Source organism: Canis lupus, chromosome 15 (genome assembly GCF_048164855.1).
Source record: "Canis lupus baileyi chromosome 15, mCanLup2.hap1, whole genome shotgun sequence".
Taxonomy (NCBI): Eukaryota; Metazoa; Chordata; class Mammalia; order Carnivora; family Canidae; genus Canis; species Canis lupus.
In genome coordinates this window covers 39,337,756-39,353,981 of record NC_132852.1, presented here as the reverse complement: position 1 = coordinate 39,353,981, position 16,226 = coordinate 39,337,756, and the positions used below count along the sequence as shown (strand labels likewise).

The 16,226-nt window shown below is 39.3% G+C and overlaps 1 protein-coding gene across 21 annotated transcripts in view; it reads right to left on the bottom strand.

The window, feature by feature from the left end:
* CSGALNACT1 (chondroitin sulfate N-acetylgalactosaminyltransferase 1) overlaps positions 1 to 16,226 on the bottom strand; it is a 327,875-nt gene that overhangs the window by 206,572 nt on the left and 105,077 nt on the right. For 9 of the 21 annotated variants that reach the window (XM_072776718.1, XM_072776723.1, XM_072776719.1 and 6 more), the window contains 2 exons: positions 8,415 to 8,510; positions 1,033 to 1,128 (listed from right to left, as the gene is read on the bottom strand). The exons of 3 other annotated variants lie outside the window; for them this stretch is intronic. The gene's annotated coding sequence lies outside the window, so the exon portion shown is untranslated. Of the gene's footprint in view, positions 1 to 1,032; positions 1,129 to 8,414; positions 8,511 to 8,603; positions 8,686 to 16,226 lie in introns of those variants that run through there. 9 more of the 21 variants (XM_072776730.1, XM_072776740.1, XM_072776720.1 and 6 more) reach the window with 4 other exon arrangements.

Sequence of the window (16,226 nt, the reverse complement as noted above, 5' to 3'; positions counted from 1 at the left end):
ACTATCAGGCACTAACTGGGATTTATAGCTTCCCAGCTCCTAGCATGTGCCAAACAACCTCACTACCTGAAAGTCCTTCCTGTCATTCCTCATCCTCCAGGTCTCAACTCAGACATCAGCTCCTGATAGGCCTACTCTGACCAGCTTCTATCCCACCTGTGTCCCCTACTACAGAAGGCAGAGCCCAGAATGAGAGACAAGGAAAACCTGAAGGGAAGATATGGTCATGAGGCTGCCAGGAGTGGCAGTCACAGCCAGCAATGCCTACTCAGCTCTGAGCTCAACCTAATCCTGGACTCATCCTTTTTCTTTCTGCCCTATAAAATCTTTAATCTCACTTGGCTCATTGTTCTAATTAATTATGGCTCTCAGAAGCCTTAAAAACGTATTCCAAAGTAAGGTTAAAGAAACTGGAAGAATTGAAAAGGGAACAATAAAAAAAAAAAAAAAAAAGAATAAAGGAGAGACCGGGCACTTGAAATGCATTACAATTGAATGGAATCTAAATGCACAGAAGAGGGACGCCTGGGTGGCTCAGCGGTTGAGTGCCTGCCTTTGGCTCAATGTATGATCCTGGATTCCCAGGTTCAAGTCCCACATCAGGCTCCTTGCATGCAGCCTGCTTCTCTGTCTGCCTGTGTCTCTGCCTCTCTCTCTCTCTCATGAATAAATAAATAAAATCTTTTTAATAAATGCACAGAAGACTGACCCACCTGGGGATTTAAACAGTTTTAGGAGATCTCTGCAAGAAGCATTTATGTAAGTGAACTGAAAAGAGCAGGAATAGAAAGGAGGTACCACCAAATGGTTCCTTCCTCAAAATGAGACACAGTGTCAATTCACTGCTCACCACTATGAAAGAGCTGAACCAGGAGTCTGGGAAGCTATTTTGTAAATTCAATAGATTACCATTGTTTTTATAGACTGTATTCTGATACAAAAGCTTATACAAAGACTTATGTAACTTCCAAGGTCAGTTAAAACCACCACATACATAATTTGCTGAAGGCTTTTAATACTATAAGTACCTACTTTCTGTGTTCTTTCTCTGAACTTTTATGGCTCACCAATAAAGGGATGTGTCATCATGATATAGTCTTAATGAATCCTCCCTGTCTGTCCAGGACTCTGAAAAGAGAAAATTGGGAGTAAGTGTAAATGTTTTCCTAGCAATTCTAAAAGTACAAAATTAAAGAGGCCTGTTATCCTATAATGAAAATGTTCTACTTAAAGAAAATTTCGTTTTCAAGAGAACCAACTACAAGACAATCAACAATAACAGGCTTTATGTCTAAATGGGAAAGGAGGGGAAAGGCATACCATGCTTGCCCTTGGTTAAGGAGGGTTATCTTTAAACAATGAGGGATAAACATGTCTATGAGATGGGGTCTGAGAAAAATATGCTGGGTATTTTTTTTTAATTAATGGAAATTGGGCTCCCAAATTTCCACAGAAAACTTTTTATTTTCTAGTCTGACTACTCATTGCACTATAAATCACTGCCAAGAAGTCAAAGGATTGTAAAAGTCTATTATATCATATCTAAAGCAATGCAAGGTTCCAAGTACCCCCAATGGGGCCACACATTCCAGAGATCTGCCAGGAGCAGCTGGGGAGGAGACAGGCTTTATAGAACATCAAGTTTGGGAGATACTCAAAATAGAAGATGAATATTGAGAAAAACATCATCACACCAAGTTTTTGGGGACAGGGAGCTGGTGCCAATGATTTAACACATTTGACAAAAAAGATTCCCACTTCTCTCACAGCTACAAAGGAAGAGGGTTACTTTTCTTACTCGGGCCACAAACAGCATGCACCTGTTCTGACTTGAGCCACCCCATGTTCACCATAAATGGATGGCAAAACACAGAAGAGTTTCCTGAATTTACAGTGACATACCCATCTACAGATGCTCTTTGGGATACTCACTTTTAAAAGAACAGTTTTTGAAAACTTATATAATAAAAAGATGAGGGAAGGGTGGTTAGAAGGTGAGAGCTAATAAGTTTAGTTGAAACTTAGCATCATTTCAGTGTAATGAAATGTCTGAAAAGATTATCCCAATGAAGTTTAATTTTATATTGTAGATACAGTATATTCACCTAAATGTACCAAGATTATTTAAGGGGTTTACTGGTTTTCTTATAAGAATCTCGAGGCTCCTTACATGTGAAAAACCTGCTAAGACCAATGCATAAAGTGGGTGTCAGTAGTAATATCATCATGTCTTTACACAGTACCTTATGTCTCTGCAGGTGCTATTATATACATTACTTTATAACACCAGCCTAATAATTATTATTCCCACGTGAGGAAATCAACCCAGAGAAGTGGCTTAGCTACACATAAAAGAAAGTCAGTGATGGACTCAGTCCTATAAACCAGGTACCCAAACCCCAAATCCAATACTTTTATTATGCTCCTCACTAAGGTCAAGTTTCCTTTAGAAGAAAATTTCTTTAAGAAAGGTAGTATTAAAAAAAAAAGAAAAGAAAAGAAAAGAAAGGTAGTATTGCATGGTGGTTAAGGGTATGGCTTTGAAAGATGCTCAACACCACTCTCAGGGAAATGCAAATCAAAACTATAATGAGCTATCACTTCACACCTGTCAGAATGGCTAAAATCAAAAATACAAGAAACAATGATGTTGTCAAGAATGTAGAGAAAAAGGAACTCTTGTGCACTGTTGGTGGGAATGCAAACTGCTGCAGCCACTGTGGAAAACAGCATGGAGGTTCCTCAAAAAGATAAAACCAGAACTACCCTACAATCCAGTAATTGCACTACTGGGTATTTACCCCCAAAATACAAAGACACTAATTCAAAAGGATACATGCACCCCTACATTTATTGCAGCATTATATACAATAGCGAAATTATGGAAGCAATCGAAGTATCCATCAATAGATGAGTGGATAATGAAGATGTGGGATACACACACACACACACACATAATGGACTATTATTGAGCTATCAAAAAGGATGAAATCTTCCCATTTACAACAACATAGATGGATCTACAGGATATAATGCTAAGCAAAATAAGTCAGAGAAAGATAATACCATATGACATCATATGATTTCACTCATATGTGGAATTTAAGAAACAAAACAGGGATCCCTGGGTGGCACAGCGGTTTAGCGCCTGCCTTTGGCCCAGGGCGCGATCCTGGAGACCCGGGATCGAGTCCCGCATCCGGCTCCCGGTGCATGGAGCCTGCTTCTCCCTCTGCCTGTGTCTCTGCCTCTCTCTCTCTCTCTCTGTGTGACTATCATAAATAAATAAAAATTAAAAAAAAAGAAACAAAACAAATGAGTAAAGGAAAAGAAAGAGAGAGAGACAAACCAAGAAATAGACTCTGAACTCTAGAGAACACACTGATAGTTACCAGGGGGGAGGTGGATTGGGGGATGGGGGAAAGAGATGATGGGATTAAAGAATACATCTACCATGATGAGCAATGAGTAATGTGTATAATTGCTGAATCAATATATCATATACCTGAAACTAATATAACACTGTAAACTATACTGAAATTAAAATTTAAAACTTAATTTAAAAAAGGGATATGGGCTTTGAAAACAAATACACCTAAATACCTTGCTCTGCCATATTCCAGCTGTGTAACTTTAAACAAGTAACCTATCTTCTCTGGGCCTCAGTGTTATCATCTGTAAAATGGGGATATTTGTATAATAGACTGATGATAGCTATTATCACTGTATATCAACTTCTGGTTTTCCTCTCCTTCCCTGCATGCAGAAGATGGTACTTCTCAGTACCCCTGCACAGTTGGATGGTGTCATGTGACCAGTTCTGACCAGTGAAATGTGAACAAATGTATGGCATAGGGCTTCCAGATCTGGACAATGAAAAGCCCATGCATGATAATGCAGCCCTACTCTTATCCAGCCTTGGCTTAAGATAACAGAGTCATGCTGATATGGAAGCAGCCTGGATAACCACTACAGTGGACCTGGCTCCACTGAGTGAAAGGACTGAAACTGCGGGGTTGTGACCAAAGCATAATCTGGTATACCCTGACTAACACACTCTTTGTGCTTCTTGCTGTGATGACCACATAAAATAATAGAGGAAGCTCTCAATACAACGTCTTGTACAATCACCAATCAATAAAAGTCAGCTCCCATTACTATCACTGTAGAGTGGTTAAACATGAGAACTAGGATTGCAATCTCAAAACATTTAATTTATAGTCAATTTATTCCCTCAACAAATATTTACTGAGTATCTACAATGTGCAAGGCCCATGCTGGGAGCTGAATTTAAAGTGATGAACGGGACAGACACTAGGCTCTACAGCCCCAAGAAATAAATACACCTTTACAAATCTCCTAGAAACTCCTTTCTGAGGGAGTTTAGATACAATTCTTCAGGAATATGTATGGATATATTCTAGTGACTTGGAAAGGAATGAAGTCCTGCCCTGGGAAGGATCCAAACTATTATAGCACACAGCTAGGAGACTCCGAAGACCCCAACTCAGCCCACACACAGGACTCACTGAACCATCCTGCCTGTTCATAAGAAGTCCAAGTGTTCAAGTCACCTGCTGGAAAGGACAGAGACACACACATGAAAGATCTCTGATGTCCATCAAGGATATTCTAATGAACAAATTGCTTATTAGCATTAAAATCTCACATTGCACCCTACAGCAATTGTCAGGTATCCAGCTCACTTCATGAAATATGTGAGTGAGTGAGTGAGTGAGTGAGTGAGTGAGTGATATCGATCTAATGTTTTCAATTTTATTGTTTTCTCCTTTAAATCATACTTTTCATGAGCAGGAAATTTTCCCAAGACTCCTCAGAGTTCAATTTAGAATATTCTTGACTGGTCACTAAACTGCTGCTAAAGACATTCTCAATGTAATGGTTTTGAGTCCCTGATACAGTCATATTTCCATTTACTTGGGTAAAATGATTACATCTGGAAAATGTATAAACTTGGATTCAAAACTCAAAATCAGTACCCGCTCCATCAGAAAAACAACACTATTAATTCAAGGCAGATTCCTGTAGAATTTAACAGTGAGGCACTATACCATTTCTCAGTAGTCGATCTGTCACACTCAAATCTAATTTAAATTTCCAACAACTTCGCTTTAGAAGCTTTTCCATGAAATCTGGTCTTTGCCTGACTTGCCTGCTGTAAATTCTATTAACCAAACTCTGCAGGGCCTTACACTTGGAAAAAAAAACAAAAAGAGATTATGAAACCGCCAGCAAACACCTTCTATATTTCAGAAGGTAAACGTAGGAGCAAAAGACTTAAACTTTGGTTGTTTTCCTTTCAGAATAGCCAAAAGGCTAAATTCAAACTCTGAACAATCATATTTTCCAAGACACAGGAGAGAAGCTCTACTGAAACATTATTAGAGTTTGGATCCATGGGTGAGACTCAGGCTGTTTGAACTTGAAACAAGGCCTCCCTTGGTCCTCCCTGCCCTTCTTACAGCAACAACAAAAGCATCTGGCACAGAGGCAGATTCATTTTTCTGGCTCATCTCTCCTAAGTCCCTTGGTCCTCGGCGTTTTCAGGTCTCCCAGGATATAAAACCTACCCTTCTTACCAGTAACAGTAAACTGTAGACCCTGTCTGTCTCTTCCAATCATCTCTCTTCCCCATGTCTCCTCCCTAGATCTTAGGATATCCAAGCCTCTGCTGGGTTCCCTCCTCACCTGAGCTCACCTGAGCTCACCTGAGCCTGCCAGACCCACACTCTGTGTCCAGTCCTGGAGGAGCCAGCTCTTTCCAGTCATAACAGATGGGAGTTAATGGGATTATAAAGTAGTTCACATCAAATTAACAAGAGGCCTTTCTCTGGATAAGATGTCTATAAAACAGCACCACTGGTGGGGTTAGAGCCTGGGGCAGATCCAGGGACACTGCTGGACACCCTCCTGTTTGTGCATGGGCAGCTGCTGACCTTGCCATCCCTACTGTGGGGACAGGTCATTAAAACAAGATGTTGTCTCATGATTACATGATCCTTCAAAAAGAAATATATTTTTTTTAAGTTTCACAACACACTCAAGGTACTTTTTAAAAAACATTTTGAAATGTTGGAAGAAACAGAACCTGTCGACATTCACTGACATCTGCACATCAGATTACCTTAAATACATTAAACAAACATAAACCCTTCCAACAGTGTGCTGAAGAAGGAGCAAGTAAAGGGAAGCCATGACTCTCATAATTAACATGTGAACTCCAAATGCCTTCAGCTTGCTTGCCAGTGTTTTGCTGTGTGATGCCCCCAGCCAACCTTATCTATAAAGAGCCAGACAGTAAATATTTTCAGCTTTCTGTCTCATATTCTTCTTTGGTTCATTTTACAAGCCTTTCAAAGTGTAAAAAACCATTCTAGCTTGAGGGCATTCGCTGGCAGCCTTTTGCCACATTTAGCCATTTGCAGGCTATAGGTCACACGGTTCTGCCTTGGAACATTTTGGGGGCTCAAACAGGGACACCTCATGACCAACTCTAATCCAACAAAAACTAAGAATCTTTTGTTTAAAAGGGAAGTACCTTTCTAGATAGGCACTAAGAGTTCAGTTCTGCCTAAATCATTTTGTTAGTTTTACACAATTCCAACAAAAACCCCAGAGCTATTTATATTTCCTTTTAGTTATTATTTTATTCGTTTTTGCTTTAGGGTTGGAAGGGAGAGGTTAAGGGGAATAGAGGTCAAATAAAGAATTTGGCAAGATGATGCTACAATTTATATAAAAAAATAAAAAGGTTAAAATAAATTCTATATAATTATAAGAAGGAGAATCACAACTTTTCAAATAATAAAACCTATTACAAAGCTACGGTAATTAAGAGTATAATTCTAAGGTAAATAAAAAACAGATTAATAAAACAAAAGTATAGAAACAGACCCTCAGGTTATATAAAACATAAGCACATGATGAAGTTAATGACAAAACTCTGCAGTGATATAATGGCTTATTTAACAAAAATACTGCTGGGTCAACTGATTATCTACTGGGGGGAAATCAAGTTAGTTTTTCTATCTCAAAATATTATCCAAGCTAAATGCCAAATAAATTACAGAGTTGAAGTTGTAAAATTCCATTAGAAGAACTAGAAAAAAACATACAGTTAAATATATTTAACTTCCTTCTGTGTGAGAGAAGACCTTCTTTTTTAATCGAAGGGGAAAAGACTTTTTAAAATGGTGGCAGAAATCACATTCACACACAGAAGATATAACTGACAATTAAAAAATCAAAAATAGTAAATTAGTACAGCTTTATATCATAAATGATGTATTGTAAATTACATAGTAAATTAAAATGCTAAATAAAGATTAGTGAATTCAACACATGTAAACATCAAAAAAATTATAAAGATATAAGCACCAACAACTAATTAAGAAACTGTTTTCAACAAATAAAATGGAAAAAGGGTCAGTATCCTTAGTATATAAAGATCTCTTTTAAGTTGTAAAGAATATACCAGACTTCAATAGGAAAAGGGTAGAGAGTTTTTTTTTAAAGGAATAAAGAAGTTAATATGTAGATTAAAAAAAATGTTTAACTTTACTGATAATCAAAGAAATGTACAATGAAACAGCATCTTTAGCTTTTGCTTATCAAATTAGCTGTGCCAGCACTCAGTGCCTCCTGGGGGCAATGAGTCCCTAGGCTCCCACCCACTGTTGGCGCGAGTGGAAATGCACTCTGGTAAATAACTTGGCAAGTGTTATTTATCAAGCAACTTTAAAGTGGTCATATTTTTTGACCTATTAATTTCACTTCAAGGAATCAATCTAAATGAAATGATCATAAATCTGGACAAATACAGATGCACTAAAGCATAGCAAGGAACATTATTCATAAAACAGGAAAGGATTTAAATGCCTAACACTAGGGAATGGTTAGTAACTTATGGCATATGCATACTATGAAATATTATATAGCCATTAAAATTATGCTCATGGAGAGTTTTTAATGATGGGGAATTTATTATCTGCATTAATTGGGAAAGAATGCAAAATTGTGTATGTATGTATTAGGAGCTCAGCTGTGATAAAATGCACATACATGCACACGCATGCACAGATTAAAAAAGAAATATGCTCAAATGTTCAATAGTGGTTATCATTAGAAAGTAGGATTATAGTGGGATTTTCCACAATTAATATATATTATTTCCTAATCAGAAAAAAACACACTTTAAAGATTGACCTTGACCTCAAAAAAGAAACCAAAAAAAAGAGAGACAATAAGAAAGGAAATGTTGATGCTCATCAAGCCAAAACCTACTTTAAACCAGAATTACAGGATTGATCATGACCCCATGCATCTAATCTAAGAGTTGGTATTGCAGATTAATAATCATTAAAAGTACTTCACGAAACTGAGACATGTCCTACCTGTATCAAGTCTTATTCCCAAGTGCAGTCAGGCCAATGTCAATCATGCTTCTTTATGAAAATCAGCAGGGCGCTCTGTTCCGGCAAGACACAGGTCTAACAGTAAAAGAACCATCATCAATAAAAGTTAAGGGGAAAATCCCTGTAAGCAGCAAAGTTTAATTCACTAAATTAAAAATGATCAATAACCTTGATTTTTACATTATTAGATTGTCAGAGCAACACATTATAATTAATGTAGGCCTGCTCTCACAGCAGCAGGAAGCAGGAAAACAGGATTCACCAGCTACTGGATTCTAATACAATGAACAAAGGAAACAATGTACTGGGAGTATTCATGAATTAAACAGGGAGAAATGAAGAACTCTCAGGAGCATGATGCAACAGTATTAAGATACAACAGTAGGGAATCCCCGAAACACCCTCTAATGCGGATAAGAAGGATCTCATCCCAGTGCAGGTAACAAAAGGTGTAGAAAGTACTCAGGTAACAAGTTTGTTCTGGCAGAGAATGAGATGCTGTGGTGGAGACAAGGTGGACTGTGGAGTCCCACAGACAGGCCAGGATCCTAGGTGCATCCTTTTACAGACTGCGCTCTCCCCCAAGAGTCTCAACCTCTCAAAGCACCAGCTTCCTTATCTGTCAGACACAGATAGTTATTAATCTTGCAGGGTGGTGTAAGGTTCGAGACACCTGATTCAAAGCCCAGGCTGCTGAACAATGAATGGAACCCACTATTCTCCCGGCGAAGGACCAGGGGCTCAGGGGCCAGCCACATGGCCCCGATGCTGTGGACAACTTGCAGGCAGTGGGGGAAGCCTGCTCGATGCTGGCAGGGGGCCAGAGACAGGGAGGAAAGGAATGACTGACAGTAGTTCCCAGTAATTGTAGGAGCCCAGACCCTGACAGCCCCTGAAAGTTCTCCCGGGCAGTCCTAGCCCTGGGCTCTGCCCCACTAAACCCCAACCCAGATTCCCAAGAACCTGGAACAGAACTGGGGCAAAAGGGTGGAAATACAGCAACAAAATAAGCCCCTGAGAGGAAACAAAATAACCACAGAAGGGGACAAAATGCATGTTATAGAAAATACAGTAAGCCTTATAACTAAAAGGAAAATAACAAGAAATAAAAATAAGAGCAAAATATCAACAAATCTAGAATAAGCTTATTGAGTAGCACTTTAAAAGAGACATCAAACAGGAAAAGGGAAGAAAACTGGCAATGATAGGAAGAATTAAGACAAAAATCAGTATTACTCAGAAGAAAGACAAGAGAAAAATACTAGAAATACAAGGTAAGTATGTGTAAAAGAAGAACACTGCCTGGTGTGCCTCAGGATCCTAAGAAAATTAAGACAATGACCTTGCTGATTGAGAGAAAGTGAGATAGAGAATGTGCCCGCAAAGCTCCCGTCTTCACCAGAGGCCGAGGAAGGATCCTGGGCACTACTGCTGATCGCTGAATGACTAAGGGGCAAGTCTGACAACCTGTCAGTATATTAAGCCCTTAGTTTTCAGGGAAGTAATAAAGGTAATTTGAGGAAATAATTCAAAATCATTAGCAACATCAAAATCGATCATAATTACATTACAGGTAGTTGAATGAGGAGTAATAATGAGACCTTATTTAGAAAAAAACAACTGTGTCCAGACAAATGTGATGGCTCCTTGCAGTGTTGAAAAGGCACTTGTATTTTTAGCTGGCAGGACAGCATTGCTGACCGGGCGGGAAAGCCCCATCTTCAGTGTGAGAACGACCTGGGTGTCACTCTCAGGGCTGTTCCCTTAGCAGTTGGCACGTGCTAGTTAATCCCTCTAAGCCTTCATTTTCATCTCCCTCATTGATGTTTGGGACAATTAACAATTAACTAACAAAAAGACCCAACATGAAGTAATAGCCACATAACTGGTACCTATTTTGAAGCTTAACGGTATCCATTGTGTTGAGCTGGGTTTTAAAGAGGGGTGGTGGTGGTGGTGGTTATGATTCCTTGGTGTCAAGATCCTGTCAAGTGGCTAACAAAGGATGACAGCCATGTTGATAAATTGCTCAGAGAATATAGGCCCATAGCCTTCATCCTAGCAACTAGGTTAAGTGTCTAAGTGATTCAGTTTACCTCCGAGCATCTGTGAGCCCCGCCTGTCTACTGGTCCCTGAAAAAAGAGCAAGTCTCCTGTGGTCCCCATGCTGCCCCCCAAGGGCACCTCACAAACCACCAGCCAAACTCAGGCATCACAGGCGGCCCTGAGAAGCATCTCCTAGGGTCTGTCAGCTGCGAGAGTGTTCCTTCCAGTTTGGAAAAGGTCAGCTGAGAGCCTGCTGTTTGTCACTGTGACCTGGTGCCATATTCAACACCCCTGACATCCAACAAGTATTCCTGATTGATGCCCATGGCTAAAAACAGCCATGTATTTACATGCCTCTTGGAATGTAAAGTTATCTTGATATCCCTTTCAGTTCCTCAGCTCATCTGAATATTCAAAATGAGCCAAGCGATCATCTGCTAAATGTATTAAAAATGTATATTTCGGTGCTAATCTTAATTCTCACCATAGACTAGAGTTGTGTTTCAGAGGAGCAGTGTATTATAAATTCCATAAAACTCAATGGCTGAATCATTTACAAAATGTAAAATAAATAAGAAGGGGTCCACAAATACTTTGGGTCACTCAAAAATTAAGCTAAGGTCACACGTTCCAAGATACTATATTCTGGTCTTATTTACTTCAGAGATTACATTAATTTTTTTTACATACTTAAAAGAAACTGTTTCGCCTACATTCTAAGGAAAAGCTGTAGGTTTAGATAGGTTGGCAGCAAGAATTTGTATGATGATATGCGTGAGTAGAAGAAAGAAGTGCTCTACATTGTGCAGATCTCAGGACAATGCAGCGAACTAAGATCCTTGAAGGAGCATCTAGAGGCCAGGTCCTGCTGCTCAGGGGAGTTTTCCGAACTCTTTGTTTCAGTATCTCAAGAATACTTTAGAAGTTAGATATAATGACAGTTTGTGGCATATCATACAGTTCCTCTTTAAAAATAGCTCACTATCCAATTTTTTGCTCCCTAAAATCCTTAAGTGCAAAGCTTTATCTTCCTATTCCTACCCACCAAACTATTCCAAAGAATCCAGCGATCTTAATCAAATTTCCAAATATGTATGGAAATTTTTATTAGGTATTCATGAGAAAAATTATATTTTTAAAAATCACAGTTAAAATCTGTCATAATAAGTTTGAGAGTGCCTTTGTTGGCACATGTATATCATTCTATGGAGGGCAATAAGTCAACATCTAACAAAACTAAAGCCTATACTTTGACCATTTCTAGATTCCATTTCTAAAATTTACCCTACAGACACACTATAACATGTACACATGCCATTTCGCCAATGCTTTTCATAATATCATAAGAATGGAAACAATTTAGGGGCACCTGGGTGGTGCAGTTGGTTAAACTTCCAATTCTTGATTTCAGCTCAGGTCATGATCTCAGGGTTGTGGAATCGACCCCATGTGGGGCTCTGTGCTGGGCATGAAGTCTACTTAAGATTCTCTCTACCTCTCTATTCCCCTCACACCCACACATGTGCACACTCTCTCTCTCTCTCTTTCTAAAAAAAATAATAATACTAAAAAGAATGAGACAGTTCTATACATAATAAAATGAACCAATCTCCACACAGTTAAATGAAAATCCCACATTGCTAGGTTAAAAAAAAGAAAAAGCACAGGGTGCCTGGTGACTCAGCTGGTTAAGTGTCTAACTCTTGATCTCAGCTTAAGTCTTGATCTCAGGGTTGTAGAAGAAAAATAAAATAGTCGCACACACACAAAAGAAATAGCAAGGTATGGAAATATTTAGGGTATGTAACTACTGTGTGTAGAAATGATAAAACCATAATGAAATGCTCACATATATTAATAGTTAATATTTGTTGAATGTATTCTGCACTCCATTTACATGAATTATCTCTTTAGTTCTTTTCTAAAAAAGGTAATTATTATACCCTTTCACAGATAAGAAAACTGAGGCACAGCAAGATTAAGAAACTTGTCCAAGATGACAAAGCTAGTAGCCAAGGTTCAAACTCTGGCCTCATTGTTCACCCTCTTGGCCACAACTACATTGAACTTCCCAGTCCATATACTGTGGAAGTTTTCATAAGGACCTGGGATGAAGAGCTGCTTCCACAGAGAGAATCGCCTGGCTAGGGCAGTGAGGATGGAAAGGAGATTCACTTTTTACTGAATCTTTTAAATTCTATACATGTGTATGACCTGTCCAAAAAAAAAAAAAATGATTGTATTATTTTTTACTCTGCCTGCTTGGATTAATTGGCACGAAGGACGATATGAATTAGTGTTTTGAATGAATTATGTATTTTTAAAGAAATGTGGGTGTTTTTTCTTTAAGATTTTTTTTTCTTAATTCATGAGAGACACAGAGAGAGAGAAGCAGAGACACAGGCAGAGGGAGAAGCAGGCTCCATGCAGGGAGCCCGATGTGAGACTCAATCCTGGGACTCCAGGACCATGCCCTGGGCCGAAGGCAGGCACCAAACCGCTGAGCCATCCAGGGATCCCCAAGAAATGTGGTTTTATTATTTACTTGTTCCTATATTTAGTTAGTCCCTTACTTTTCTCAAGGACTTAAAAATATGGGAACTACAACTTCATCCAGTACAGAATTCAAATTGTGTACAAGCAATTTCCAAGGTAACCAAAGGGGGATGATAAAATATACGTATCAGAAAGAATAGCATTAAGCCCAATGCTACAGGTGAGGGAGAGGTAAGTTGTTCACCTACTACAGAGTAGCCCAGAAGACTCCTGTCAAGAATAGAGAAGTTTTAGATTTTGTTATTTCTAAAAAAAACAGAGAAAATAAGTACATGCCAGGTAGCAGAAAGAACAAAAGCATACCTTATCTGTCTCTTAATCATGATCTTCTCCAACAATAACAGAGAAAAACAGCAAAATTTTTCTGATAGGGAAAACTTCCATCATAAAATATAAAACACACCATCATAACATATGAAAGTTATAAAAAGGGATCCCTGGGTGGCTCAGCGGTTCAGCGCCTGCCTTTAGCCCAGGGTGTGATCCTGGAGACCCAGGATTGAGTCCCACATCGGGCTCCCTGCATGAAGCCTGCTTCTCCCTCTGCCTGTGTCTCTGCCTCTTTCTCTGTGTCTCTCATGAATAAATAAATAAAATCCTTAAAAAAAAAAAGTTATAAAAGGTCTGTGAGATAGGGCCCTGTGTTTCATGTCTTTACCAGTTCAACAGTCCAAAGCAGTGCTTCTCAAATTTTAAAGTGTAAGTGCATCTCAGCAATCTTATTAAAATGCAGATTCTGATTTAGGAAGTCTGAGTGGGACCCAAGACTATGCATTTCTAAGGAGCTCCCAAGTGATGCCTAAGCAGCTGGTGGGCAGACCACATTTTAAGTAGCAAAGTGCTAAACAGTATGTGTAAGTAAATACAACTATAATCTGATACATTGTAAAAGTAAATTGCAACTATTAAAATCCTAGCCCCTACAGAAACATTTGAAAATTCAGCAAGAAATTAATTTGAGTGGATTTTGTATATTCTCTTGAAAATTGAAGAGTATGACAAAAAGGGGAAAACGTAACTATAAATGCACTGCTTTCAAATTTGGTCAATAATTCAAAGTGGACTTCAAAAGATTCAGGAAGGGATTTGGTTTCAAGAGAGTTGAGAAAGGCTAGTAATTAGCACACCATTTTATGTATAAGTGAGCAATTTTGAAGCACCTAAATTTTTTTCTACCTAATCAGAATTCATCTGATAAGCACCAATAGAACTCTCAGCAACTGTAGAACTCAGGGTGCTGATAACATGGTCAATACAGACCCTGTCCTCCGGGAGGTTAGAGGCAGAGACACTACTTGAACCCCTGGCACGTACGAGTAGGGGCATCCCCTCTGACAGGACACAGACTATACTCAAAGATGGGTGAGCACAGGAGGGAAATAATGAAGCAAAACCACAGGGATAAGGAATACATGGGGTTTGGGGAATGATGTCAGAGAAGATGATGATCTTGGCCTCTCAGAAAAGGTGAAGAAAAGCAATCCAAGTAATGCAGAATAAACCAACACTTCCAAGGTCAGGGAAAGATCAGGGCTGTCTCTAGCACCTACCTCCTTAGGAAGCACTGAGACACAGTTGAATCTCTAGGGTGGAGCCAGGATAGGTCTAAATTTGATCTAATTTACAATCATAATTGTTGAAAGTTCCTGAGAAAGAGAAGTTACCAGATAATTCTAAGAGTGTGCAGTGAGCATCAGGAGAATGTCAAGTAACACAAAGAAAAAGTGGCCTCAGACATGGATGGGGGAGAGAGGGATCCTCTAAAGTCAATATTCTCTCTAGGCCTCAGTTTTATCAGTGTATAGAGGTCAGCAAACTGTCTGAAAAGGGCCAATGACATTTTAGGGTTGGCTGTTATTGTGGAAAAGTATAGGCAATATGCAAATGAATGAACTGGAGCATGGCCATGTTTCAATAAAACTTTGTTTTACAGAACAGGCGGCAGGCAGGCTGGTCTGTCAATGTCCCCAGATTGTAAAACGGGAGTGGTGATAATTTTCCTAATGTTAAATATTTTTGGGTCAAGATGAAGAAGGGGGCATTGATATAACTTAGGTGTGGCACTGCATATTCATTGTTCGTTGATTATATTCATTGACTATATGGGCATCTAGAAACATCTGCATCCCACTCATACCACCATCCCTCCTGATTCACCAGTTGATATATCTCCTCCCATCCATCTGCTCTGGGACCTCACTCCTTAATTATCCTCCTCTCTAGTTTCTTCAACCTCCCTCTCCCCATTGCTTTGCTCCATTAGCATACAAACAGCACAAATCTATCCTGCCTCCCCCCCAAAAAAATAATAACCACCACCTCCTTGACAGATCCTTGTGTTTTTACCCCTCTATTCAAAGTCAACTTCAGGAAACAGCGATCTGTTCCAGCTTTCCCCACTTCTCATCTCTTCCACTTAAAATCCCTCTGCCAACTGGATTTTGACCCCACTACTCTTCTATAATAGTCTTTGTCAAAACCAATCGGCACTTCTTGTTAACTTACTCGACCCCTCTTTAGTAATGGAAACTGCTGACAGTCATCCCTGCCTTCAAACTCTCTACCCACTTGGCCTACCAGATGACACCAGCTTCAATTGCCTGCAACCTCTCTGCCTTCCAGACTTCTTCACAGGCTACTCTTCTTCTCTCAAATGTTTTCATTCATTGAGTTTCTGATTTGAACCTCCTCTTTGTATATGAAATAATTTACGAAATATCAAAAGCCAAAAACTTCTGATTTTAATTAAAGCCATGGAAGTACATCACGAAGTGATGAAAATGGAACCCATTCCCTTCTCTTCAGACCTACCCTACCTTCCCAGACTTACTGTCCCTCTCAGTGGATCGAGCATCCACTTCATGACCCAAACCAGATACTTCTGTTCTCTACTTCTTTTCACCTTCAACACACATCTCCAGTTGATAGTCATCTCCTGTCAGTTCCAATTTTCTCAGAGTTCTCACATCTTGCCTAATGAGTCAATGAATACTTCTCGGTGTTACTATGGCCTGCACTCTCAGCAGTGCTGACACTGTTGACTATACCCTCAGATAGCAACTCTGTCTTCTCTGATCTTAGAGGTCCCACTCCTGCCTCTTTGAGCACCTGCTCCCACTCCCTGGAAACTCCTTTTTATGACTTATTATGTGCCTCACGGACTTGCCCTTGCTTCTGGTCCAACCCCAT